Below are 26,265 nucleotides of genomic sequence, written 5' to 3'. Positions count from 1 at the left end.
AAAACAAGTATTTTGAGGGTGAAGACAAGGTTGATTAACTTGACTTTCATGAACTCTTATCATCTTTGTAAAGGGAGTCTACATTAACTGTGCAGGTCTGCATAAAGATGGTTCTCCTCAAATAATAATGTCCAAGACCCTCAGAAATCCTTAGAATATTAGAGCTTGTTGAGATTCAGTGACTGAGGGAAAGGTGAAAGGTTAATAGCAATGCTGGACTTAGGGCCCCTCACAGAATGGTACTGACTGGAACAGGGGCCTAGGAAGGGAGTCAAGGCTGAAAGTCTTGCAGGAATGCGAGAAGAGAAAAGAAAGATGTATTTTCACTGAGTTTCAAGAAAATAATCTGTCTTTTGAACCTTGTACTGAGGCCACAGATGTAGGGTTTAAAAACTAATGCCTACGTGCTTGCTTTACTTTTAGATTAAGTGAATTTGTAATTGATGTAACTTTTTCTTAACTTGCTTGAATGTATAAATACTTGATCCGTCCCTTTGTTGGGAGGAGACCCTAGGAGACTACTTCAAGTGTGATAGCAGGAGAAAAGGCTCTCAGGTAGCTGCTGCCCTAATGAAGAGTTAACCACTAGATTTATGTGTGCCGTGACTCATTACGTTGGGAGCGATGAAACCATAGCCACACTCCCACAATAATTTATGAAATTTCATGGTTTTACCCCAGAAAACTGGAAAAATCCTAAAATATATTTCAGGGGAACACGGTTAGTGTAACGGTGTGCACCACACTATTACAGCACCAGCGGTCTGGGTTTGAATCTGTAAGGAGTTTGTACGTTCTCTCTGTGTGTGCATGGGTTTCCTCCAAGTGCTCCAATTTCCTCCCACCCTTCAAAAACACACGAAGGACTATTGGGATATTTGGGCGGCACGAGTTTATGGGCTAGATGGCATGTTACATGCTTTATGCCTAAATTAAATTTAGATGAGACTAGTATGTAACCTGGAAGGGAACATAGAAATAATGATGAACCCAATGCAGTTGGTGCACATCTGCTCCATATTCTGCATTTGTGGGGATATAACACTTGAACTATGTTTAAAAAATAAACAACCAACATTAAAAGATAAATCTACATAGAAAAAAAAATGAGACCTTGATGTTGAATTAAGCATCCTGTGTCAGATTTAAATCAGCAAATTCAAGCTTCTATTTTATGATTTCATCACCACAGATGGTCCTCTGTAGCCTTGAAAGGCAGATCTTCTTCCTTTTCACATATTTTTGGTCATGTTTTGATCTCCTTGCTTCTAACCCTGGCATTTTTATTATTAATCCTGACTTTCATTCTCAATTTTCATTCTAGTTATTAATTCTCCTTTGGATGTACGAGACCAGCAGCAATAGAAATTCACCAAGGCAATGGTATCTTCAAAACAATAATTTTTATTAACAACTATTAATAATATAAAATCTCTTAACTCTAACGTGTGTGTGTATAAACCAAAACCATTACAGTTCAGGCATAATTCTGAAGAGAAGATTTTAAAGATCAGTCAGTTTTGTTTTGAAACTTAGATTCTTTACATTATTACTCAAAAGTAATTATGAAGTAGGTGTGAGGCATCAGACTTCTCAAAATTCTTGTAGAGTTGTTTTCAGAGAAATGTTTCTTCATATTAATGATTTTCCACAATCCCCTTCTTTTGCATGGAGGTTTCAGAATCTGTGTTTCACACTATGATTTCACAAAGGTTAAATGAAGTGCCATGTCGGAATGGACATGGTAGAACTGCCCTCTTTTGGCAAAGAGACAGTGAAGTGGGTCTTCTTCATTGCCACTGATTTTGTGGTTCTCCCATGATAAGAAAACACCACAACAGGACCTTCTCTGGAGAAATCTCTGTAATTCTGACTTCGGAGGTTCCTTGATGCAATATTAAAATGCAGCTTCTTGAACTGTCTTTAATCATGTGACATGACCTCACCACTGATTTTGTTTCATTTCTCCAAAAGCGTGAATCATGGCAGATGGCCTTTTGCCTGTTTATATAAATTATCGAACAAAGACCTGCTTGTTTGACTAAGTGTTTCCTGTGTGCTTGAAGTTCTTCAAACCACTTCAAAATCATCAATCATGAGCAAAGGGACTCCGTCCTGCCTCCTGACCATTGAATCCAAAATTCTCTTTGTGTACATAGATGCTTCTGAACAAATATCTATCGTCTTAAGTTCAATGAAGAATCACTTCAGTTTTTAAAGGTTGTTTACACAGCTTTAGCCAACAATAGTTTAACAGACATTTTAACTTCCAAAATAGTTTCGGTGTGTAAGGGTCTGTGATATCTGTGAATGTCCACACATAAAGCCTTTACCAAGAAATATATATAATAAATAAAGATTAATAATACAATTCTGTCACAGGACCAAATAAAACTGATTAGCAGTCAAAATGATGATCTATTTTATCATAACTTATCTATGAAAACAAAATGAGGCTATCTGGAACCTCTGCGTATCAAGTGAATTATTTTTCCATTTTCTAAGAAGATTATCAGATTACCGTACTCCTTATAAATCACTATTTGTTGTATATCAGATTATATCTTTCATATCTTGTAGTTTATTCAGTTTCATAACATACATATGAGTGAATTTTCATTGGTTGTAGTGCCCACTATTAATTCTTATCAAATTCATTTAGATTCATTTTATCGGTTGTTCTGTACTTTCCTTTCTGTACTTTCTTGTGACCATATTACTGATATATCTTTCAGCATTTTCTTTTGCATTTTAATCAGATATTCAGTTTTATATTTTACTACAGTATTTCTTTCATCAGTTTTATTATGTAGTAATTTTCTGTTTCATTCATTATTGTTCATCACCCATTGCTTCATTGGGCGTCATCAAATCCTTTTGAATTGCACTCGTCACTTTGCAACTGGTTAGTCTTTTCATTCAAAATTGCATGAATATCTGCTTGATAATCATTCACTTGGACATGTTGGGAAGTATTGCATCAGTACTTTTCTTTTGTTAAATCATGTAATCATTCTGTTACCAACAGCCCTAGCCTTTCCAACACCTGGTCATTTTATTTTGGCATTAATGCTGCTAATTAACTATGCTTTTCATTAATCCAATTAAACATTTGCAGAAAATAGCAGTATAGAAAATGCTATAGTAGCATTTTTCATCATTCTACCTTACAACTGCTGATACTTTGTGCGATCAGGTGATGGGTGGTGTGGAGAAGTGTGCAAAGTACCCAAATATGACAATATGATACTATAGAATGAATTTTGTGCCTGTGTAATCCTTGATTTCCAGTGATCATTGGGGGAAATCAGAGATGGAGAGGGTGAGCACATTTATGTTCTTGTGAGTCACCATCTCAGAGGATCTTTCCTGGACCCAACACACTAATGCCATCGTGAAGGTGGCACATCAGTGCCTTTACGTCCTCGGGAGTTTGCGGAGGTTTGATAGGACACCAGAAACCCTGGAAAATTTCTATAGATGCACGGTAGAATGTGTGCTGTCCGGCTGCAGCATGCTCTAGTATGAGTACACCAATATCCCAGAGTGCAAAGCTCTCCAAAAGGTAGTGGACACAGCCCAGGACATCACATTCAAAACCCTTCCCACTATTGAGAACATCTACTACAGGGGACACTGCTGTCAAAGAGCAGCAGCAATCATCAAACCCTCACCACCCAGCACACACTCTGTTCTCATTGCTGCCATCAGGAAAGAGGTATAGGTGCCACAAGACTCGTACCCCCAGGTTCAGGAACATCAGACTCCTCAACGACAAACTCAATCAGGGACTCATTTAAGGACATTTACTTGTTGACTTGATTAATTTTTCTCTCTGTATTTCACAGTTAGTTTACATTTCTTTAAATGTACATGTTAAGTACAGATTTTTGCACTACCCACATCAAAAAGAATCTCAGGGTTATATGTAATATCATGCATGCACTCTGACAATAAATCTGAAAATTAGAATATAAATGTACGAGTTCAAGCAACTTGATGTAGATAGAGACATGAGTGAAAGTTATAAAATATTATTTATAAATACACTTTTTACATAATAACATAGCAAAGAAAACACAAAGTAAAAATCGAATTATATATCCCGTTGTGCAGTGGTTCCCAACCTTTTTCTTTTCACTCACGTACCACTTTAAGATTTCCCTATGCCATAGGTACTCTGTGATTAGTAAGGGATTGCTTAAGGTGGTATATGGATGGAAAGAAAAAGTTCGAAAACCACTGCTTTAATCGTCCCTCATTGACTCATTATGTGCATGGTTTCATAACTCCAAAGGAAATGGGCCAATGGCAATTTTTCTCAAGCAAAATATTTCAGTAACAATTAGGTCTAGAGCAGTGATTCTCAACCTTCCCTTCCCACTCACATCCCACCTTAACCAATCCCTTACTAATCACAGAGCACCAATGTCATAGGGATTACTTAAAGTAGGATGTGAGTGGAAAGAAAAGGGTTGAGAATCACTGCTCTACACGATTAGGATAGGTTGAGGGTACTTTTAGAATTGTGGTTCCTGTGCAAAAAAAAAAGATGCATATTTATCAGGCATTCACTTTATCTCTTCTACTGTTGAGGGAAAAGATGACGCGTGATCATTGCTAATAGAAAAGTCTAGTAAAAAAGCTAAAGATAATTTGATGAAATATAATCTGACATGTGGAGGAAATGTTTTAAATGAAGGTGAATCATCAACTTATTCAGAAGTTCTGCAATTAGAATTTGAAGGGGCACCGTGATGCAATTAATAGAGCTGGTGTCTCACAGCCCCATTGAAATGGGTTAAATTTGGACCTGGTGCAGTGTGGAGTCTGAATGTTTTCCCTGTGACCACATTGGCTTCCTTCCACATCCCAAAGATGTGAGATTAGTGGGTTAATTGGTCACTGATAATTGCAGCTAAGGAATGTGTCTAAATCAATCTGGGAGGAGTTGAGTGGAATGTGAGGAAAATAAAATGGGATTTTGTAGGGTTAGTGCAAATGGGCGCTTGAGAGGGTGTGGACTCAGTGGTTACAAGAGTCTATTTCCATCCTGCATGACATTGATTATACAATAAAACCCCCAGTATCCAGTACCTATCAGGGTTGGCGCCAAGGAGGGCATCCACAGGCATTGCCACCCCCAACAGTCAGACCTGCCCCACTCCCTCCCTCATCAGTAGCATCTAGGTTGACGCACACTAGTGACTTTCCACCCACTCCTGGCTGTGTCACTAGCATCCATCAAACGTCAGCAGCGCCTAATGATGTTTGAAATGAGTGTCTTAGTGCCCCATGTCACAAGGGCGGATGGCATTACGAGAGGTAGGTAGATCCCTGCCAGTGCCCCCCTCCCACCCATCAACAGGTCCCTGCGAGCCCCCCTCAAAATCACTAATGTCCCCTTCTAACATATGTTCTGTGGCTGACCCTGTGTCAGATAAGTGAATTTGCCAGTTGCTTGAGATTGCATGTTGTGTGATTAGTAAATAACTGCTCAGGGGCACCAATTTTAAACTTTCATTTTTTTTACCTATTTATTTTCCACGATTTTTTTGCTGGTTGCTTGAGGATTCTTGAATTCCAGATAACAGGGATTTTACCGTACAACACGAAAATGTATTAAACCCTCTCACCTATGTTGAAAAATGGAACTTAAGAATCTACTGTGCATGTACATTTTCACCCACTCACGCAGCTGTATTCTGTTCCAGGTCAGTGCTGGGTTAACTCAACACAGCCAAACCATTAGTTAACATGCCACATATGGTAGGAAGAAACAACAGCTCCCAATTCTTGGCTGTTATCCTGTGACTACCTCAGAGATTATTATGAACTTTACGCAGGATCAACATCATCTTTAATTTTCCTCAAAGGTTGTTGGCCATTGCTGATATACTGAGGCAACAGGAAAAATAACAACTCCCCAATGTAACACTAGTGGGGAGGGGGGCATTAAATTAGATGAGAGATACAATCTGCCAGCTCCACTGCATCACTAGTACCACTGGAATCTCCCAGAACAAAATTAGATATTCAAATACATCTGTTAAATATGCATTGAAATCAAAGCTCTTCCAACTCAGGCTACAAAATAAATGGGACGAAAATGCTGAACAAAAGGAAAATTAACTTTTTCATTTGACATTACCCATTTGTGCAAAATCAAGCTATTTTTAGGCTATTTCAGTGCATGCATTTTTAAAATTATACTCTGTTCCAATTACCCTTTCATGAATTCATTGAATGATTCAAATCGATCTTGTATTATTACCAGTGAATTGCATATTATATAAATTTTGTTTTTGTCCATATAAAATGTCCTTCCTTAAACATAAGGGTGGTTAAGAAGACAGATAAAACTTTGGTTAGACCACACTTAGAGTATTTATTGTGTTCAGCTCTGGTTCCGTCATTATAGAAAGGAAGTAGAAGTTTTAGAAAGGGTGCAGATGAGATTTACTAGGATGTTGCCAGGATTGGAGAACAGATTGAGAGGCATAGATAGGGTGGACAGCCAATACCCTTCAACAATAGCAAATAAGAGAGGACATCTGTTTGAGAAAAGATTAAGGGAGAAGTTAGAGATAGATATTTTTTGCAGAAAAAAAACAAGAAATGTAGTTAACTAATGATGTTCAAGTAGTTAACAGTAGAGTGGAAAGAAGCCCAAGATTCTCAACAAACATGACAAACAAAGCAGAGCGACAAACAATGCAGTGGGTAAGTGCATAATTAAAACGGAATAGGTTTCATTTTAAGTTGTGATTAAGATAAACAGTGCCGAGGCCAGATTATACTTAACACCGTGAACAATTCTGCCTGTTCAGATGGAAGTGGCAAGATAAAGGAGTCATGAGGTTGATTACCGGGTGTTAGATGTTTAAAATACAATTAGTGATTACAGTGTTTTGGACTTTTCATCCTCCACAAGTGATACCTGAGAGGTAAAACTGAAATAGAAATGTATGAATGTAATAATGATCAACATGGAAACTATTACTTTAAATTAATAAGGGAATGTAAGACAAACAGTTGTGGGTTCAGATTAGTAAAGGCCAGCTTTACTAATGAGATTGCAAACCTTCACAAAGAAAGTGAGATGAAAATGGATAAATTTCAGTTATCAGTGGAGACACAAAAAAATTATTATTTGAGAACCAATTTGAATGCTGAACAGAGATCAGTTAGGATTGACTCTTTAATAGAAACTTAACAAGACATTTTGTCTCTCATTACCAAGTGACCCAGAATTTTAAAAAATCTCCCAAATTTCTTCTGTAACCATCTTGAAGGAAAAATAAGGAGGCCTTTAAAAACACATTTTCCCCTCACTTTTTTGAACACTTGTCTATTAGTCATAAAATTAATAGAGATTTTTTTTTTTAATTATGAGGTTTTGGATCTGGGGCAATGGAAGCAGGAGATCCAGATGAAGAAATGAATAACAATATTAGCCATCAGATCTGGCAATTCATATACCACTTCATTCAAAGGACATTGAAGAAATGTCTCCTCTTTTCATTTCCAGAGAAAATATATTTCATTAAAAATATTTCACTGCATCTTAGTGGGTTAATATTTGTTAATATAATACAAGCATAATGAATTTAATGAACAGTAAAACACCTGGTACCAGCATCTATGGGGATTGTTAGATGCTGGATAAGTGAATTTACCGGCTGCTTGAGATTGCGTGTTGTGTAGGTTGAGGGATAGACCGCGAGGATATTGTGTATATTTTACCTATTTATTTTCCACAGTTTTATTTTTACCGTTTGCTTGAATTCTGGCTAACGGGGATTGTTCTCTATGGAATCTAGAAAGAAAAATTATCTGTTCTTTTTAAGAGATATCCATTTCCTGGAATAACTTATCAACAAGTAATTGTTTCCTGTACATAACTTCATCAGGGAGTGTGTATTCAAAGAAGGATTTTCCCCCGTGACAGAATGTAAAGCCAAAGCAAATCTCAACTCAATAAATCATATACTGAGATTCTTAATAGTTGAATTGACATATTTGAGACACATGACAAATGCATGCGAGATGTAAAATGAAATATATTTAGAACTATACAGATTATTATATTGATAAGATATCCTTCATCATGCTTAAAACAGTGTGGAATAAAATTACAGAATCAAGAGTTTAAATTCAAAACTACCCTGGATTGAATGAAACCTCAGCAAGATATGAAAGATTGTTATATATTGTGCCCTTCCATATTTCATTCTCCTGAGTGATAAAATACAAATCCATGAAAATGTTTGTGTTGTGATATTTTGATAACCATCAACAAAGCATGGCATTCCAAGACACATAGTGCTAAAGGGTTAATATTGATTATGTACTTTAGACTGGAACTGGGGCTTGGGCCCCTTGCCCTTCGAATTAAGGAACAAATTTCCTGACAATAGCCAAGGTTAACATTTAGACAGAATAATTTATACTGCAGGCTTATAATGCTCTGTGACCTGATTCTCAAACTGAATTTGGGCTTCTATATTCTTCATGCCCAGAAGAGAACAGTTTACCTCTGGGAATTACATCTCCGAAATATTCTTTTCTCTTTCTAAAAACAACTGTTTCCTCCATAACAAGTAGAAATACTATTGATATGGGAAGTGTAATATTCTGCATTCATCTAATTTTGAGGCAATACAGTAAAACCCCCGGTATCCAGCACCTATGGGGATTGGTAGATGTCAGATAGGTATGTTTTCCAGTTGCTTGAGACTTACTCTTACGATGGCTAACTAATCCACCTGCAGTAAGAACAAACAGTTTAAAAGACAAAAATGCTATACCGTCCTTGTATTGAACAAACTTCACTTGCATGAATATATAAACCTTAAAGCATTTTACTTTATTTTCAGTCACATTCTTTGAAAACATTAACTGTTGCTGCATCTGCCGGTTCCTCCCCCACCACGGAGCCACTCAAAAGATGAACAATAACATGATAGATAATTAAATCCCCCTCCCCCAAGTTGGCAGATAAAGCCTCTGCCTGGGGCAACTCTTACTAATCAGGGATAAGGAGACACTTTAAGAGAGTCACCCCAACGGCGAGCGGCATCAACCAGCTCTTCATCCTGGGCGACATCATCGCTGTTTCACACAACTTTATTTGAACAGCTGTTACGAGCAAAGCCCAACCAATGCCCTCCCTCCGCTGGCTGAATATTTGCTCCCATCTTTAAAGGTTTATGTGTTACTTCAGAGAACATTTATTTTTACCATTTTATACATGTGTATTTTTTACTAATACTTTTCTTCTTCTTATTTTTAAATGTTATTTATTTTCCTCAATTTTTTGCCGGTTGCTCGAATTCCGGATAATGGGGATTTTACTGTAGTTGGTATATTTTAATAATTTTATCTGCATGACTGAAATTCAAGCAATTTTCAGAGTGAATCTTCCTTTAGGGCTGATTAAGAATTATGAAAATTACTTTGCACACAGAGTGTACTACTTTGATTCCTTAGGAAAGAACAAACCCATTCAAATCTACATTTTGAGCTAATGTAAAGAAAATTACAGCAAATTATCAGAAAAATGTGCTTAATTTCAATGATCTGATCTTTATTTCTTCTGTGGGAAATTTTATAATATTGTATAAACAGCTGAACCGAAATATCTCTGGTAATAATTAAATATATTTGCAAGATATATTTTAATCTGACAGAGATTGTAATAAAACGTAAAAGCAATAATTTTATCAGCTCATGATTACAGGCAAAGCTATTTTTGTGGAAAAATCCATTATATGATCATAAACACTGAGCAAAATGTGTGCACACCGTCAAACAACAATAATGCCAACAGCTCTGCTCCAGCTCCTCACGTTCTTTGCTTATATCATTTCTATTCACAGACATGACAAGCCACTATTTGAATGTACGCACTAGTGGAAACAGGAAGAGCCCTTTGAACTGTTGAGTGGAAATCGATATAAAACAACAATGTAGAAGATTTCTGAAGGTTCAGGTATGTATCAGCAGAAGACGATCTAGAAAGTTCAATAGAATTAATTAAATCAGTGGGTGCAGAGTGGGGAGAGGAAGTCATGCCAGCAACTCGGGCACAAAACAGGGATTCAATCTCTGCAACCACATAATCATTTATTTTGATAAAGAGAAAGCTTCATTGCTGTATTGCTCCAGTGTATGATATCGACAGAGCACAGAGTTTAGATCTGGGTATATATTTTTTTTAACCTTGTACATTGATCATTTTTAGATTTTTCAAACCTTTCAAAAGAAAGAAAATTAAAAGCAGTTGATATGTGACAAATAGATAGAATTTCACTCTATTCACGATGACCTGATTGCTGGTGGTAAACAGTGATGGGCATTTATGCCAGCATGGAAATCTCATTATTGGCCACAATAATCAATAATTTTCAAAATACATCTGCAGGGAATATTTCCAACTGAGACTACTTGAGCTCAAGATCTCAGAACGAGGTAAATCTGGGTAAATTTACAGATTTGGAGAGGTTTCTATTTGAAGAGTTTCGGAGTTGTTCCCCTTTGTGAGAAAGTTTGAGCTGAAAATTACATGAAGAAGTGCAGCATAAGTCCTAAAATCCAGACTGCTCAGGGAATAGGTCGTTCCAAATTTTCAGATTTTCCAGATTCTTGGGCAGTACATCTGTGGCGTTTATGCAATGCACTCACACATGCACGTGATGAACACACACGCAGCAAATGGATAGACATTATGCACGCAGACAATGCACACACACGAAAGCCTAGAGTTTTTGACGTCCAGATTCCTGGGTGGTCCAGATGTCGGGCAAGAGTTTTCAAGAAATCTGATTATTGGGTGATCCATATTTCCGGACTTCTACTGTTCTGGGTTTAAAAAATGGAAAATTGCAGGTTTGGAAAATAAATAAAGTTTTAAAATACCAAAAGTAAAATATGATGATTGAAACAAGCTAAACGTGGCTAGTTAGGAACAGATGGAAGACAATCAGCCCTGGAATCCATTTTATTATTCAAATAGATATATCTAGCGGTGCAGTGCTAATTTTTTTAGGTGCCAGAGCTCACCAAAAAAACAGCGACAAGAAGGTCTTGTGCGACCTACCCTTCGTAACTGCCAGGTTGTATTTGGCATTATATAATTTAATAATATGGCAAAGTTTTGCACGGTTACACTCTCTAATTATCATCAAATATAATTATCAACAAATAAAGAAATAGACGGCAATCATGTATTTTACCAATTTAAAACCAATTACCTGCCGACTAGAAATAAAGCAAACGTTTTTTTTGCACTTGTAGCCTCCTATATTGGAACCAAGTAATCGTATGGAAAAAAAATCTCCAATGACCTATTGCTGTCCCAGCCTCACCAGCCCCCAACCCCCCACCCCCAGCTTAACCGGTCTTCCTGACCTACCCGGCCCAACCTGCCCCGGTCCCCCCCCCCACTCCCCGCGGCACGGTCCCCCCCCCACTCCCCGCGGCACGGTCCCCCCCCCACTCCCCGCGGCACGGTCCCCCCCCACTCCCCGCGGCACGGTCCCCCCCCACTCCCCGCGGCACGGTCCCCCCCCCACTCCCCGCGGCACGGTCCCCCCCCCCACTCCCCGCGGCACGGTCCCCCCCCACTCCCCGCGGCACGGCCCCCCCCACTCCCCGCGGCACGGCCCCCCCCCACTCCCCGCGGCACGGCCCCCCCCACTCCCCGCGGCACGGCCCCCCCACTCCCCGCGTCACGGCCCCCCCACTCCCCGCGGCACGGCCCCCCCCACTCCCCGCGGCACGGCCCCCCTGGATATATGGTAGTTGATTTGTGGCTCTGATTCAACTTTCAGGATTTTGATGTTTAGTCAAAAATTTATTGTCCATCCTAACTGCCTTTGAAAGGAGATTGTCATTTTTTTTTTAAACAGTTGTAGTCTTTCTGGTAATGATCTCCAATATTCTCGTTGAGTAGGGAGTTCTAGAACTAGACCTGTATAATGAAGGTACAGTGATACATTACCTTCCTGAGATGATGTGTGACATTGAAGGGAACCTAAAACTGATGATTTACCCATGCACACATTGCAACTCCTTGTGATAGGTACTATGGTTCGGGAGGTTCTGTCACCAAGCTGAGTAACTGCAGTGCACTTTGGAGATGGATTGGTAGTGGAGGGAAAGAATCCTTATGCCAGAGAATGAGATACCAATCAATCAGGTTGCTTTATCTTGGATGGTCACACACTTCATGGGTGTTGTTGGTGCATTCATTGAGGCAAATGGAAAATATTCTATCATGGTTTTGTCTGGTGCCTTGCAGACTGTGAGATGACTTTGATGCGTTAGGCAGTGGGACATTTGCAGGAGTGTACTCAGTCTCTGAACAGAGCCACAGTCCCTGCTTGGCTGATCCAATTCACATACTGCTCAGCGGCAGTGCTAGTCATAGTGGTGCCACTACTGTGAGGCATGAATTTTATTTACAAATAGGCAAACACATGAATTAGAAACTGGAGTCTAAAGGCTCCCTGCCATTTAATAAGATAATTGCAAAATCAACTCTGAATTCTGATTCATCTTACCTAGAATCACATTTATCACACAAATATGCAGAATGGAAACGCACTGTTCGGCACAACTCATTCACATTAACTAGTATATTGCTTTTACTACCAAAAGGGAACCGTGACTGACAAAACAGGTGAGGCAACTACTCAAGAAGAAGAAAGCATACGTTAGATATAGGAAGCAGAAAAGGCTCATGAGAAGTATACGGTAGCTAGGAAGGAGCTTAAGAAGGTTATAGAAGGTTACAAGAGGATATAGACAAGATGCAGAGTTGGGCAGAAAAGTGGCAGATGGAGTTCAATCCAGATAAGTGTGAGGAGATTAATTTTGGAGGGTCAAACCAGAATGCTGAATGCAAGGTTAATGGTTGGATACTTAAGAGTATGGATGAACAGAGGGACTTTGGGGTTCAAATCCATTCATCCCTTAAAATTGCTGCACACGTTGAGAAGGCCTATGGGCTGCATTAATAGGGGGACTGAGTTCAGGAGTAGAGAGGTCACGTTGCAACTCTACAAATCTCTGGTGAGACTTGTAGAGCGCGTCGAAAGAACCAGAGACTTGTTGATCCAAACCAAGGCTTTGATTAACTAAAAGACTGGAGCATATCACAAGTAGGCTGACCAGTCCAGAATGACCTGGTCTGGCTAGTAGGCGTGGCTAAACTCTCAGCCAATCACAGTCATCCTACACTACAATCTGTACATGTACACATTGGTGATAGAATCTGTACTATCACAGGACCACACGTAGAGTATTGTGTTCATTTCTAGTCACTGGAAGGATGTGGAAGCTATGGAGAGGGGGCAGAGAAGATTTACCAGGATGTTGAGGCAAGGTTAGCAGAGCTGGGACTTTTCACGTTGGAGTGTAGAGGATGAGAGGAGACTTGATAGAGGTCTACAAGATTATGAGAGGCATAGATATGGTGGACAGCTGGCACCTGTTTCCTAGGGCAGGATCAGCAAACATCAGAGGACAAGTGTACAAGCTGAAGGGAGGGACGTTTAGGGGAGACATTGTGTTTTTTTTTAATTACTCTCAAATTTGTGGGTGCCTGGAATGCCTTGCTAGGGATGGTGGTGGAGACTCTTAGACACATGAATGAAAGAAGAATAGAGGGTTTATGGGATAGGGAGGGTCTAGTACTTTTTTTAAAAAAAGGAATCTATGGCCCAGCACAACATCAAGGGCCAAAGGGCCTGTACTGTGCTGTAGAGTTCTAGGTTTTATGTTCCAGGACTTTGCTTCTCTTCTTTGAGGAAGAGAGTTCCAAAGGTTCATGAATGAACCCTCTAGAGAGAGAGAAAAAAAATTCACCTTTTCTTCATCTCTTATTTTTAAAGAATTACCAACCTGGATGGGAATGAGATTTTCTAGACTAATGGATATTACTCCTACTGATATCCAAATAAAATTTTAATTTACTATTTTTAAAAATATTGTATTGTTGCACAATAACGTAGGGAAGTTTTACTTTGTCCAGTAGGTTTATATGTGTCAGTACATCATGGGCCAAGGACCCTATACTGTGCTGTAATGTTCTATGTTGCAGTGAACTCAAAGTATAAGGGAGCATGGCAAGCTGGGCCCAGGTGGGTTTCCAATGGAGCATGAAAACAGCGGCCCCATGAACTTCAAGAGCATGAGAAGCAGGCATGGGGCCTGGACGGTAGTGAATTGGCTACAAGGACAGATTGGGTGTTTTCTAGGGACTGCCAGGAGTTGAGGGGTGAAAACTATAAAGCAACACGAAAGGCATCAGTAAGATAGATAGTCAGAGATTGGTTTTCCCAGGATAGAAGGGTCGAATACTAGATGATTAATACTAAGTGATTAATTAATTGGTAACTTGTCTTTACCGTCCACAATTTCCTGCTCATTCCTTATCTCCGCATCAGCACCAAACATAGATTACTTTTGCCGCTATTGATTCAACATGCATGGAAAATGGGATGTAGTTCCCCAATCAATAATCTCTAGAAAGAACATTTATATTAAATGGTGGCCAGTATCACAAATGTCACCCAATATCAGGATTATGCTCTGGCACAGGAATGTTGTTCTCAGTAGGAGCAGGATGCATTGATTGATTGTTTTATAGGCTTTGCCAACAATCAATGTTCTTTTTGATCTTGTGACTTGTAGTTATTTCCAGATTGTGATCACAATATTGCAACGCTTGCATTTCATCTGTTTTATAAACTGCAGCATTTCTTTCTTCATAATGCAATACGATACTTCTGTCACTAGACATTAAGATGTGATCTATCCGTAACAATACATTCTCACTTGATGTTACAGTATTCATTCTAGTTTCTACAGTATCCAGGATGAACAGGTATATTCTGCTAAGTTCCTAAGTAAACAGCTGAGGTCTCCTTGCGCATTAGAGTGATATTTGTTGAAGGCAAGAAAAAAGGTTAAGATATGAACAACTCTTAGGCAGAAGTGTGCAGGAACTACAGAGGGTGCAAGACCAAAGCATGGTTAGCATGGTTGTTTTGGCCTTGCTGCACACCACCATAGAGCATTGCTTCCCTGCATTAGTAGTGCAAGACCACACCAATATGTTAACTGTGGAATTGATCAGTGCCATGCATACTTTGGCACTGCAGCCTCTTTTGTTTTAGATTGGGAAATTAGATCTCCCAATCTAATCTACGGCATTTGCTGTATCCAGTGTGGCCTCCTCTACGTTGGAGAGACTAAATGCAAGTAGGGTGACCACTTCACCAAACGACTATGCTGTGTTTGTGGGTCTAAACTTGAGCTTCCTGTAGTAAAAACACACCAAAGTGCTGGAGGAACTCAGCCGGTCTTTCAACCTCCATAGGAAGCAAAGATTATATTGCTGACATTTCAGGCTTGAGCCCTGCTCTAGCATTTCAGTGTGCTTTACAGACTGCAGACTTCAGTGTTTCACCTGAGCTTCATGTAGCCAACCAGTTTAACTCCTCCAATCACTTCTACAGTGACAAGTCTGTCCTCAGACTCATCTATCGACAGGGTGACGTCAAACATAACAAGGAAAAACAGCCTTCAATCCATCATGGAGTTTTCTCATTTTAGGAAACCCCAACCCCCATCTAATTCCACAATTTCTAGCTCTTCTTTACCTACTCCTAGGCTTGTTTTTTTTCCCTTCTAACTTTTCTTTCCACACCCCTTCCTAATGGTCTCTCCCTCTACCTATCTTTTCCCCTCTTCTATCCTATCACCTCTGAGACCCTCCTCCAGCTTCTTCCCCTCCCCCTTATATATATGTAATTTCATCTGTTCTATCGTAGTCTTGATAAAGAGCTCCAACTCAAAACATTGACTGACCACTTCTACCCAGAGATGTTGTCTGACCTGTTGAATTCCTCCAGCAATTCTTTGTTTACTTTGCATCTCTGTTGTGAAACCCCATCTCCAGTGGTGCAGATGTATGGTTGCCCTCGCCTTGATCATCATACCTCTTCTAATGAAGAGAGCTGACCATTTTCTCTCGTATCAGATCAAACTACCTCTCCCTGGCCAGGTAGGTCTCGGTGTCTATTTCAATGGACCAGCCTGTCACCTTGGTGCACTGCCTGCCAACTCGAGACTTCCTGGACCTCCCTGACCCACATGGCTTGTGACATGTCTGAGTGGCCTGGTGTGCCAGGAGGTGTGATTGACATCTGAATCTATGTTTTGCAAAATGATCCCTTCAATCCAAGTAATGCAATCTGTTTTATGTTCATGATTGCTGAGGTACACCCATTGCATGACAATGAACTATTGGTAACCCAATAGTTGAATGCCCCATGATATTTTGGAGTCACCCCTGCAGATGGTCAAATAATAGATTATCTTGCTCATAAATGTCATACATATCCAATCCAGCAAATCAGTCTTCTCTCAACTATCAGCAAACTAATGTTGACAGTGATATCAATGGAAATTACTCCCCAATAACCTACTCACCAAGGCCCAATTTGTGCTTTATCAAGACTCCTCACCTCTGGATCTTATCACAATCTTGGTCTAAACATGGATTATAAAACAATTCCAGAGCAGGGTTGGCAATGATTGGCCTTGACATCAAGGCATCTGAGGAATCGTGGTTAAAAAAAAATGAAACTAAGATCAGATCTCACCCAACAGCAAATGCTTTTGTATTGAAGGGTGATCATTGCAGCCCCATGATATCATTGCAAGGGTTCTTCAGGGAAGTTTCTTCAGCCTGGTCATCCTCAACAATGTCTTTCTTTCCATCATAAAAATCAGAAGAAGAGGATTGCACCTCAATAACATGCAGCAAGACCTACACAACTTTCAGGCATGGAGTGATAGATGAAAGTAGCATTCATCTCAGTAAAATGACCAGGAAATGGCCCCCTTCAGTGATGTGGTCTAGCTGCCTCCCCTTCTTACTCAATTACATCATCCAGTCCCGAACTATCAACATTGCGAAGGGCAGCATTTTCCAGATATTCAACTGGATCAACCACAAACACGTGGGCATAGGAAGAGGTGAGAGAAGGATATTCCTTGATGTGCACGCTGGAACAATACAGAGATCAGCAAGGCCCCTGCGCAAGGATGACATGCAAATTCGTGAAGTGATCTTTTTTTAAATTGGACTCTCCTCTTGACAACTCAAAGCCCTTCCTCCACCTACAAGGCACACCAGGAGTATGATCGAATGCTCTTTGGTCACCTGAATGGAAATACGATCAAGTCTCAAGAGGCTGATGCACTGAAGATCAAGTAATTCAATGAATTTGAACCCAATCTATTTCCCTGAACAATTATTCCCTCCACCACTTGCACCCCATAACTCAGTATTTTGCAGTCATCCCCTCCAATTCACAGACTTGAGTCATTTGCTATCATTTCTTCACCATCACTGGCTTTAAATCCTGGAACTCCTTACCCAACAGCTCTGTTGAACTACCTTCAATCAAATGACAGTATTGATTAAAGATGATTCACCATTGCTTTCACAAGGCAATTATGGGAATAAATATTGATTTTTCCAGCAAGACCTGCAACAAAAGTTCTATTCTGTTTCACCTCAACAGAAAATGGTTGAAATATTCCTGATATACACCCTTTCCCACGACAGACCAACTTGCCACACTATCCAAGTGCTAATTTAAATTTACTGCCTCAGTTGATAGGTGGTTGTCGATATACTGTACATATCACCCTCCTTGAATATGCATTGCCCAATCCATCCCATTAGCTCCGGCATTGAATTGCCAGATTCAGCAGAATGGATTGTACTCCAATGGGACTGTTCCACATCCTTGCCCTTATATCCAAGGCAAATGAGGATTACCATCTGTGCTGAAAAAGAGAGAATCTCTGATGAAAGCTATAATCCACCATAGAGGATGCGTCCGTTACCAACAGGTACCCCTAATATTGTTGCGTCACAAAGTAAATGGCAGGAGCTTGAGAGAAATTCATATACAGTATTGAATCTCTCAGTGAATTGTGAAAGTAAATTTCAGACTTTCGTGAGTATTGACAAGGATGTGACCTATTTGATAATGTTTTCAAATACGTTGAAGAGATTAAAACTCTAAATGATAAACTGACCTGTCAGTTCTGTTTGTTCCACCTTGATTTGCCTTTGGAAGTCGTAATCGAAGGGCCTTGAAATGAATACATCACGGGTCTGCCAAAATAACATGGGAGCTTAACAGAATTAATCATGGGTTCAAGTTGCTTAGTATTCCTTGAATTTAGTCTAATCCAGTTGCATAAAATGGAAGCGATTTGGTAGGGTACAGTTGACTGATCAAACTGAATGATGAAATGAGGTTGAGGATCGTACAGCCCATTCCTGTTCGTACATTTTTGTCTTGCTGCCAAAATTGGGGTGTGGTGGCAACATCATTTTACTTTGCTTTTATTTCATATTTTCTGGTATTAAAGATTTATAGAGCTTTTATTTTCTTGCTGCGACTCATTTTTAAAAAAAACGGGCAAATTGCCACACTAAATATGTTAATGCAAACAGTTTTCGAGCTGCAGCTAATTCACCACATTTGACAGCAAATGGTCAGAAAATGACAGCTTCCTGTTAGAGGCTTGATCTGAGGGCCGTAGATTATAGTGTGCTCTCCATCCATGCATGTCAAAAGGCAAGAGTTCAGTGTTTTAATAGATGTAGCTATTTGAGTTTAAAGATCAAGGTCTTTTTGGGATCAGTAATTGCAGATCCAGTAAATGTTTAACAGTGTAGCTTTAATCACCATAATTTTCATTGTCATTTTACGTTGGTAATTTGGCAATGAGCTTGCTCCCATGTGGCTCAAAATCTTTTGGATTCATTGCCAATATTCATTTATTCCTGGTGAGATATCAGTACACTGACCAACTTCTTCACACAATCACAGCTCTTCACTGTAATGCAAATTCAGCAGGTGGCATACATTAGGAGATTTCAGAATAAATGGAATCAATTTTTGACACATCGTACAAGATGTACACCCTCCTAAAGTATGTTTAGTGACCCTATCCATGGGTGAATTCCGAGGCAAATATTCAGTCCTTAATGCTTTGCTGGTGGTAGGAGCTTGGCACAACTGGAGATACTTGAGAGATACGTCACAGGTTTCAGCGTTTTGAATGAACCATTCATTGTGAAGATTGCACAAAAGCTTTTGTTTGTTTTCACTAAGGACCAGAAATCATTTGCTTGAAGATTCAAATTTCAGATTTATTGTCAGAATACATAAATGACATCATATAAAACAGATATTTTTTCCTGCCGGTGAGGCAGAATTCCTACTTATTAGTAATGCAAAATAAAACCTGTACACAAACTGACTGCATTACAGAGAGAATTTTTTTTTTTTTTTTTTTTTAAAATCAATAAAGTGCACAAGAGTCTTTAAACGAATCCCTGATTGAGTTTGTTGTTGAGGAGTCTGATGGTGGAGGAAGAGCAGCTGTTCCTGAACCTGGTGGTGTGAGTCTTGTGGCAGCGATACCTCTTTCCTGATGGCAGCAGCGAGAACAGAGCATGTACTGGGTGGTGTGGGTTTTTGATGATTGCTGCTGCTCTGACAGCAGCGTTCCCTGTCGATGTGCTCAATAGTGGGGAGGGTTTTGCCTGTGATGTCCCGAGCTGTGTCCACTACTTTTGCAGGGCTTTATCCTCAGAGGTATTTGTCCCCATACCAGATGATGATACAGCCCATCAGCACACTTTCCACCACACCTCTAGAAATTTGCCAGGATTTCTGATGTCTTAATCAAACCTCCACAAACTCCTGGGGAAGTAGAGGCACTGATGTGCTTTCTTCACAATGTCATTATTGTGTTGGGTCCAGGAAAGATCCTCCAAGATAGTGACTCCCAAGAACCTAAATCCACCAATGAGCACTGGATCGTACACCTCTGGCTTTCCTTTCCTGAAGTCTACAATCAGCTCCTTCGTTTTGGTGACATTGAGTGCAAGGTTGTTAGTGCACCATTCAGCCAAGTTTTCAATCTCCATTCTGTACGCTGACTCATCCCCTTCCTTTATACAACCCACTACCGAGGTATTGTTGGCAAAATTTTAGATGATGTTGTTGTCATACTGAGACACACAGTGTTGGTGCAAAGTAATTAGAGCAGGGGGATAAGTGGTAATCTGGTACTGATGGAGATTGTGGAAAAGATGTTCTTATCAACCCTCACTGATTGTGGTCTGGAGGTGAGGAAATCCAGGATCCGATTACACAGTGCAGTGTGGAGTCCCAGATCTTGGTTTGCTGATCAGTTTTGAGGGGATGATGGTCAGACTCTTAATTTATCAGACCAAACCCAAGCAAATCACACATTTTAATTTAAATTTAGACCTACAGCACGATAACAGGCTCTTTCAGCCCATGACCTCGTGCCGCCAAATTACACACAATTGATCAACACCCCCAATATGTTTTGAACAGTGGGAGGAAGCCAGAGCCCCCAGAGAAAACCCATTCAAACACAGGGAGAACGTACAAACTCCTTCCAGACAGCGCAGGATTCAAACCTCGGTCGCTGATACTGGTAATAGCGTTGTGCTAACCACTACACTAAATGTTCCACCCCAATTCTTAGATCAATCGATTCTTATTCTTAAATCTGTGAAGTTTCTGATTCTGTTCACATACTCATAAATTTGCCTACAACAATCTGAATAGAATTATGATAGAAAAGCAACAAGGGTGAAAATCCAGGAAATGCACAGGAGGATGTTCTGCACACAGCAGGTCCTGCGAGAGTGGATGAAGGGGGAGAGAAGGTTGCTTCGGAGTCAGGGAGGATGTGCTGCACACAGCAGCTCCTGTGAGAGTGGATGAAGGGGGAGAGAAGGTTGCTTCGGAGTAGGGAAGATGTGCTGCACACAGCAGGTCCTGTGAGAGTGGATGAAGGGGGAGAGAAGGTTGCTTCGGAGTCAGGGAGGATGTGCTGCACACAGCAGGTCCTGTGAGAGTGGATGAAGGGGGAGAGAAGGTTGCTTCGGAGTAGGGAGGATGTGCTGCACACAGCAGGTCCTGTGAGAGTGGATGAAGGGGGAGAGAAGGTTGCTTTGGAGTCAGGGAGGATGTGCTGCACACAGCAGCTCCTGTGAGAGTGGATGAAGGGGAAGAGAAGGTTGCTTCGGAGTAGGGAGGATGTGCTGCACACAGCAGGTCCTGTGAGAGTGGATGAAGGGGGAGAGAAGGTTGCTTCGGAGTCAGGGAGGATGCTCTACACACAGCAGGTCCTGCGAGAGTGGATGAAGGGGGAGAGAAGGTTGCTTTGGAGTCAGGGAGGATGCTCTACACACAGCAGGTCCTGCGAGAGTGGATGAAGGGGGAGAGAAAGTTGCTTCGGAGTCAGGGAGGATGTGCTGCACACAGAAGCTCCTGTGAGAGTGGATGAAGGGGGAGAGAAGGTTGCTTCGGAGTCAGGGAGGATGTGCTGCACACAGCAGCTCCTGTGAGAGTGGATGAAGGGGGAGAGAAGGTTGCTTCGGAGTCAGGGAGGATGCTCTACACACAGCAGGTCCTGCGAGAGTGGATGAAGTGGGAGAGAAGGTTGCTTCGGAGTCAGGGAGGATGCTCTACACACAGCAGGTCCTGCGAGAGTGGATGAAGGGGGAGAGAAAGTTGCTTCGGAGTCAGGGAGGATGTGCTGCACACAGCAGCTCCTGTGAGAGTGGATGAAGGGGGAGAGAAGTTTGCTTCGGAGTCAGGGAGGATGTGCTGCACACAGCAGCTCCTGTGAGAGTGGATGAAGGGGGAGAGAAGGTTGCTTCGGAGTAGGGAGGATGTGCTGCACATAGCAGGTCCTGTGAGAGTGGATGAAGGGGGAGAGAAGGTTGCTTCGGAGTCAGGGAGGATGCTCTACACACAGCAGGTCCTGCGAGAGTGGATGAAGGGGGAGAGAAAGTTGCTTCGGAGTCAGGGAGGATGCTCTACACACACCAAGTCCTGTGAGAGTGGATGAAGGGGGAGGGAAGGTGGCTTCAGAGTCAGGGAGGATGTTCTGCACACACCAGGTCCTGTGAGAGTGGATGAAGGGGGAGAGAAGGTTGCTTCGGAGTCATGGAGAACAGATTGAAAATGCAAGTTAGTAACTCAGTTGTCATATGATGTTATGGATAGGTCCATCTTTGGTCGTTTAGGAAGTATATGTTACTAAGGAAAATAAATATTGCTCAGACTTCAAAAGTGAACACAATGTGTGATTTGTTGAGTTTTTCCAGTATATTCTACTTTTTTTTTTAAAGATTCCAACATCTGCAAAATTTGCATTTGTTTAGATAAATCTTTGATAAAATTGGAATCAGACAGACAAGGAAATACACGACCAACGATAGGATTCAAGGTGGAGGAGCAGAGAGATCCCTGCAGGTAGCAGCACTTGAATGTAAAGTAGCTCAGAAGCCTTGGGGCACTCACATCATAGCCCGATACTTCAGATAGAAAAGCAGGAGGCTCAAGCACAAATGATATGAAATGCTGGTTAGGCCACAATTCTGATCAACAGGAAGGATGCGATTGAACTGGAGCAGAATGCACAGGAGGTTTACGAAGCTGACACCAGCATTGGAGAACTTCAGTTGTCAGGAGAGAGTGGAAATGTTGTGTCTTTTTTCTGTGGAACAAGGGTGGCTGCAGAATGATGTAAGCTGTTGTGCTTACAATAATGAGTCCTCTAAAAGGAGAACATGAAGGACTTGTTCACATTGGAAATGTGATAAATAATTGCGGAATTTAATTTTAAGGCAATTGATAAATGTATCAAGAGAATTGAGGAAAAGAATTTCATCCAAGAAATGCTATGAATCTGGAAGTACAGGTTGTACCTCTTTAATCCAGAAACCTGGATTGACCCCTATGTAAACATATCAAAGGTATAACAAAGCTTAAAACAGGAAATAATACCGTGAGCAACACGATTAGCGGAACATCCTTACAGTGCCAATGAATGGAACCCTGGTTTTAGTCCATTGCTGTAAGGAGTTTGTACTAACGGTGGAAGATTCGAACGTGCTGGACCACAGGAGTTGCTGTACCACAGAGGGCCCAAAATGTATAAACACTTGACCTTGTATTGAAAAGGTAGTGTAACCTGCCAGTTAGAAAAGGCTACAACCCTAAAAAAAAGTGGGTTGATATGGCCACTCTTTTTAATAACAAACTGTCCACACACTGGAGAATTTATTATTATTGACTCTTGTGAATGTTTTAAATGGGTAACCTAAAATATAGTTTTAAAACTATTGCTAGAATCTACAACACTACAGATTAAGAGCTGGGAATTTTAATTCCTTAAATTGCACATTTTCAGCCTGTAGGGACTGGATAGAGTAAATGGCCTCCTACCATTGCCAATAAATTTCTATCATCTTGGAGCAATTAAAATTAGTTAGGTTAGACTATCAAATTAATCAGAGCTGTTGGAGACAGTAAACAAATAAATCTAGCAAAAACTTATGGCTGTAAGAAATCCAACAAAGCTTCTCTCATATTAATAGCTGAAAATCAATGCTGATTATGATGTAAAAAAATCTTTCCTTGTTCCTCCCTTGGATATGTCTAACATTTCATTGGGTTTTTTTAAAAAATTTGTACTAAAGAGAAGTAACTACTTCTTATAGTAGAAAGTCATACATAACGAGAGAAATCTGAAATTCTTGCAATGTGTGGAGGTGGTTTGGAAGACGATTCACCAACATTTTCTTGCTCTTGGTCAATTTCAATTTTCAAGGCTGAGATTAATTGAATTTTGGTGGGGCTATCACGGAAAATGGAAAAAAAAAGGAGAGGAAATGAATAGGGTCGAGATGGAAACCTGGCAAGTCCTACTGCAGGGAAGCACTGGGTCTTGGGCTGAGAAGTCTACTCTTGACCCTGTGTTTCAAGTACATAAATGTGCAATTAGCAGCAGTGGTCATTTATAATTAAGAGGAGGGAGGTGGTAGACATTGTTTTCCATGAGGGCATGTTGATGAACATTGTTAATGGCCTTTTTAATCAACTAAAATGATTCAGCATTTCTGTTCCCCTCCCTTTTGCATTTCACATAAAATTAGCTCATTCATACCAAGAAATGTGGCTCAGTGCTGCAAAGAGGTAAAGAAAATACACCTTCATTTAACAAAAAACTATTGATAATGTCCCAGAAAATCGGTTGAAGAAATATCAAAAAATGGCATTAGGGTCATCTCTGCATTTATTGGCTATGTGCAAATTATTTCTGATTGAAAACTGAATGTTCGAGGTGTATTTTCTTTTGCTTTGCTCAATCCTCAGGGGCCATATTTTGATTTTCACATTTGCGCTGAGTCAGAAACAAATAACAATCAGATCCAATTGAAGTCTTCCCTTTAACCCATCTGGTTTTCCAAATTAAACAAAATTGACACTTCTAAAACATCTTTGTGGGACTACGATCTATCTATTTATTTATTTATTTATAGATGCGCATTTGTCCTGCTTTTGTATTGTTTTTCCGTGTTATGTCTGGTTGTGTGTCTGTGTTTTGCAACGAGGACCAGAGAACACTGTTTCATCAGGTTGAATTTGTACATTCAGATGACAATAAACTGAACTTGAACAATTTTATTCTTTCTGCTATTTTTGATTTGAAACCTTCTAGAGAGGGTAAATAGAGGATAAGTATTTCCATGAGCAAATAGTCCAAAGACAAGGACATCACAGATTTAAAATTTAGGCCAAAACGTACAAATTGAATGTGAAAAGGAAAGCTTTTTCCACACAGAGCTTGACCCAAAACCTATTGCCAGTAAGGTTTGGTGGAAACAGAATGGAGTCTAGCCACATGACTCAGGTCCAAAGTGACCCATGCATGCATCAAGTTTGGGTCAGGTTAGGTCTTTGTCATGCATTTGACTGGGCCTGGCGAGAAAGCCAGGGAGTAAGACGGCGAGAAAGCCAGGGAGTAAGACGGCGAGAAAGCCAGGGAGTAAGACGGCGAGAAAGCCAGGGAGTAAGACGGCGAGAAAGCCAGGGAGTAAGACGGCGAGAAAGCCAGGGAGTAAGACGGCGAGAAAGCCAGGGAGTAAGACGGCGAGAAAGCCAGGGAGTAAGACGGCGAGAAAGCCAGGGAGTAAGACGGCGAGAAAGCCAGGGAGTAAGACGGCGAGAAAGCCAGGGAGTAAGACGGCGAGAAAGCCAGGGAGTAAGACGGCGAGAAAGCCAGGGAGTAAGACGGCGAGAAAGCCAGGGAGTAAGATGGGGCTGAGAGGGAGGATGGATCACCTCATGGTTAACAGGGTGAAGCAGACTCAATGGGCCGACTTCTGCTCCTACATCTTGTGATCTTGTAAATAATACCCTCTCCTCCTCAACTCTCCCTCCACCACTTGCTTATGGTCTTCAACTCTTAATTTTTTTTTTTACAAAAAAGACAAACAAAAGAACAAATAATGAACAGCATTTTTCAGATGATCACGTTTCCCCTGACATTTGGGGTTAAATATGAGGTAAGGCATGTCCTTAAGCCGTGTTTAGGTTCAGATTGACCAAGATCAGGTTGGAAGTTGGTCAAAGAAGCCATTAAACAGAATCATTTGAGTTTCAATAGGAAATTGGGTAGAGACTTGAATTAAAATAATTTTAAGGGCTGAAGTGGTGATGTGTAAAATGAGACGTGCTCTGCCAGAGAGTTGGTACAAACTGAATAAGCATTGGCCTCCTTCTGTGCTACAAGGATTCTTCAAATCTGAGGAGGTACAAAGTTACATCCAAATGGTCTGAGGAATTGATTCTGACAGCTTGCATAGCTGGTGAAAAATATGGACTTACCTAAGAAAATTCCTATAAACTGACAGGCAGAGGAAGAAACACTAGCTTGGTATGCATGAGCTCATGTATGTGGATGTCTCTGCAAGTAATTTGGTGAAAGCTAATCAACTCCAAAATTGTTTAGGGCAGGATTCCAACAGTTTTGCCTGTGGAAAACAGGGCAATCTAATTTTGTAAAAAAACATCTTTAAGATTCTGACAGTTTTTTTTTGGCATCTTTCAGATCTTGGACTAACAAGATGCTCTGAATGGTCTGATGTACCTCTGACCCTAGAACTACATTAGGCCTGCCAACCACCTTTGTAAAAATACTACTCTCAGGTGATATGAGGAGTGGAGGAGGCCATTCCGGAGCTCAAACTTGCTCCACCATTTAGTCAGATCATGGCTGATCTGTTGTAGCCTGAATTCCACATACTTGCCCACATCTAATCACCTT

The 26,265-nt window shown here is 40.6% G+C and overlaps 1 long non-coding RNA gene and 1 pseudogene across 5 annotated transcripts in view; both read left to right on the top strand.

Annotated features, from left to right (window-relative positions):
- Positions 1 to 26,265, top strand: part of LOC138738383 (uncharacterized) — a 149,777-nt gene that overhangs the window by 85,570 nt on the left and 37,942 nt on the right. For all 5 annotated transcript variants that reach the window (XR_011341519.1, XR_011341517.1, XR_011341518.1 and 2 more), the window contains one exon: positions 9,882 to 9,994. This is a non-coding gene — a long non-coding RNA (uncharacterized lncRNA). The remainder of the gene's footprint in view (positions 1 to 9,881; positions 9,995 to 26,265) is intronic.
- Positions 17,061 to 17,156, top strand: LOC138740213 (U6 spliceosomal RNA; annotated as a pseudogene).

The sequence above is a fragment of the Narcine bancroftii genome, chromosome 7, assembly GCF_036971445.1.
Source record: "Narcine bancroftii isolate sNarBan1 chromosome 7, sNarBan1.hap1, whole genome shotgun sequence".
Taxonomy (NCBI): Eukaryota; Metazoa; Chordata; class Chondrichthyes; order Torpediniformes; family Narcinidae; genus Narcine; species Narcine bancroftii.
Note: the sequence above shows the minus strand (reverse complement) of the source record. Positions and strands in the feature narration are given on the sequence as shown.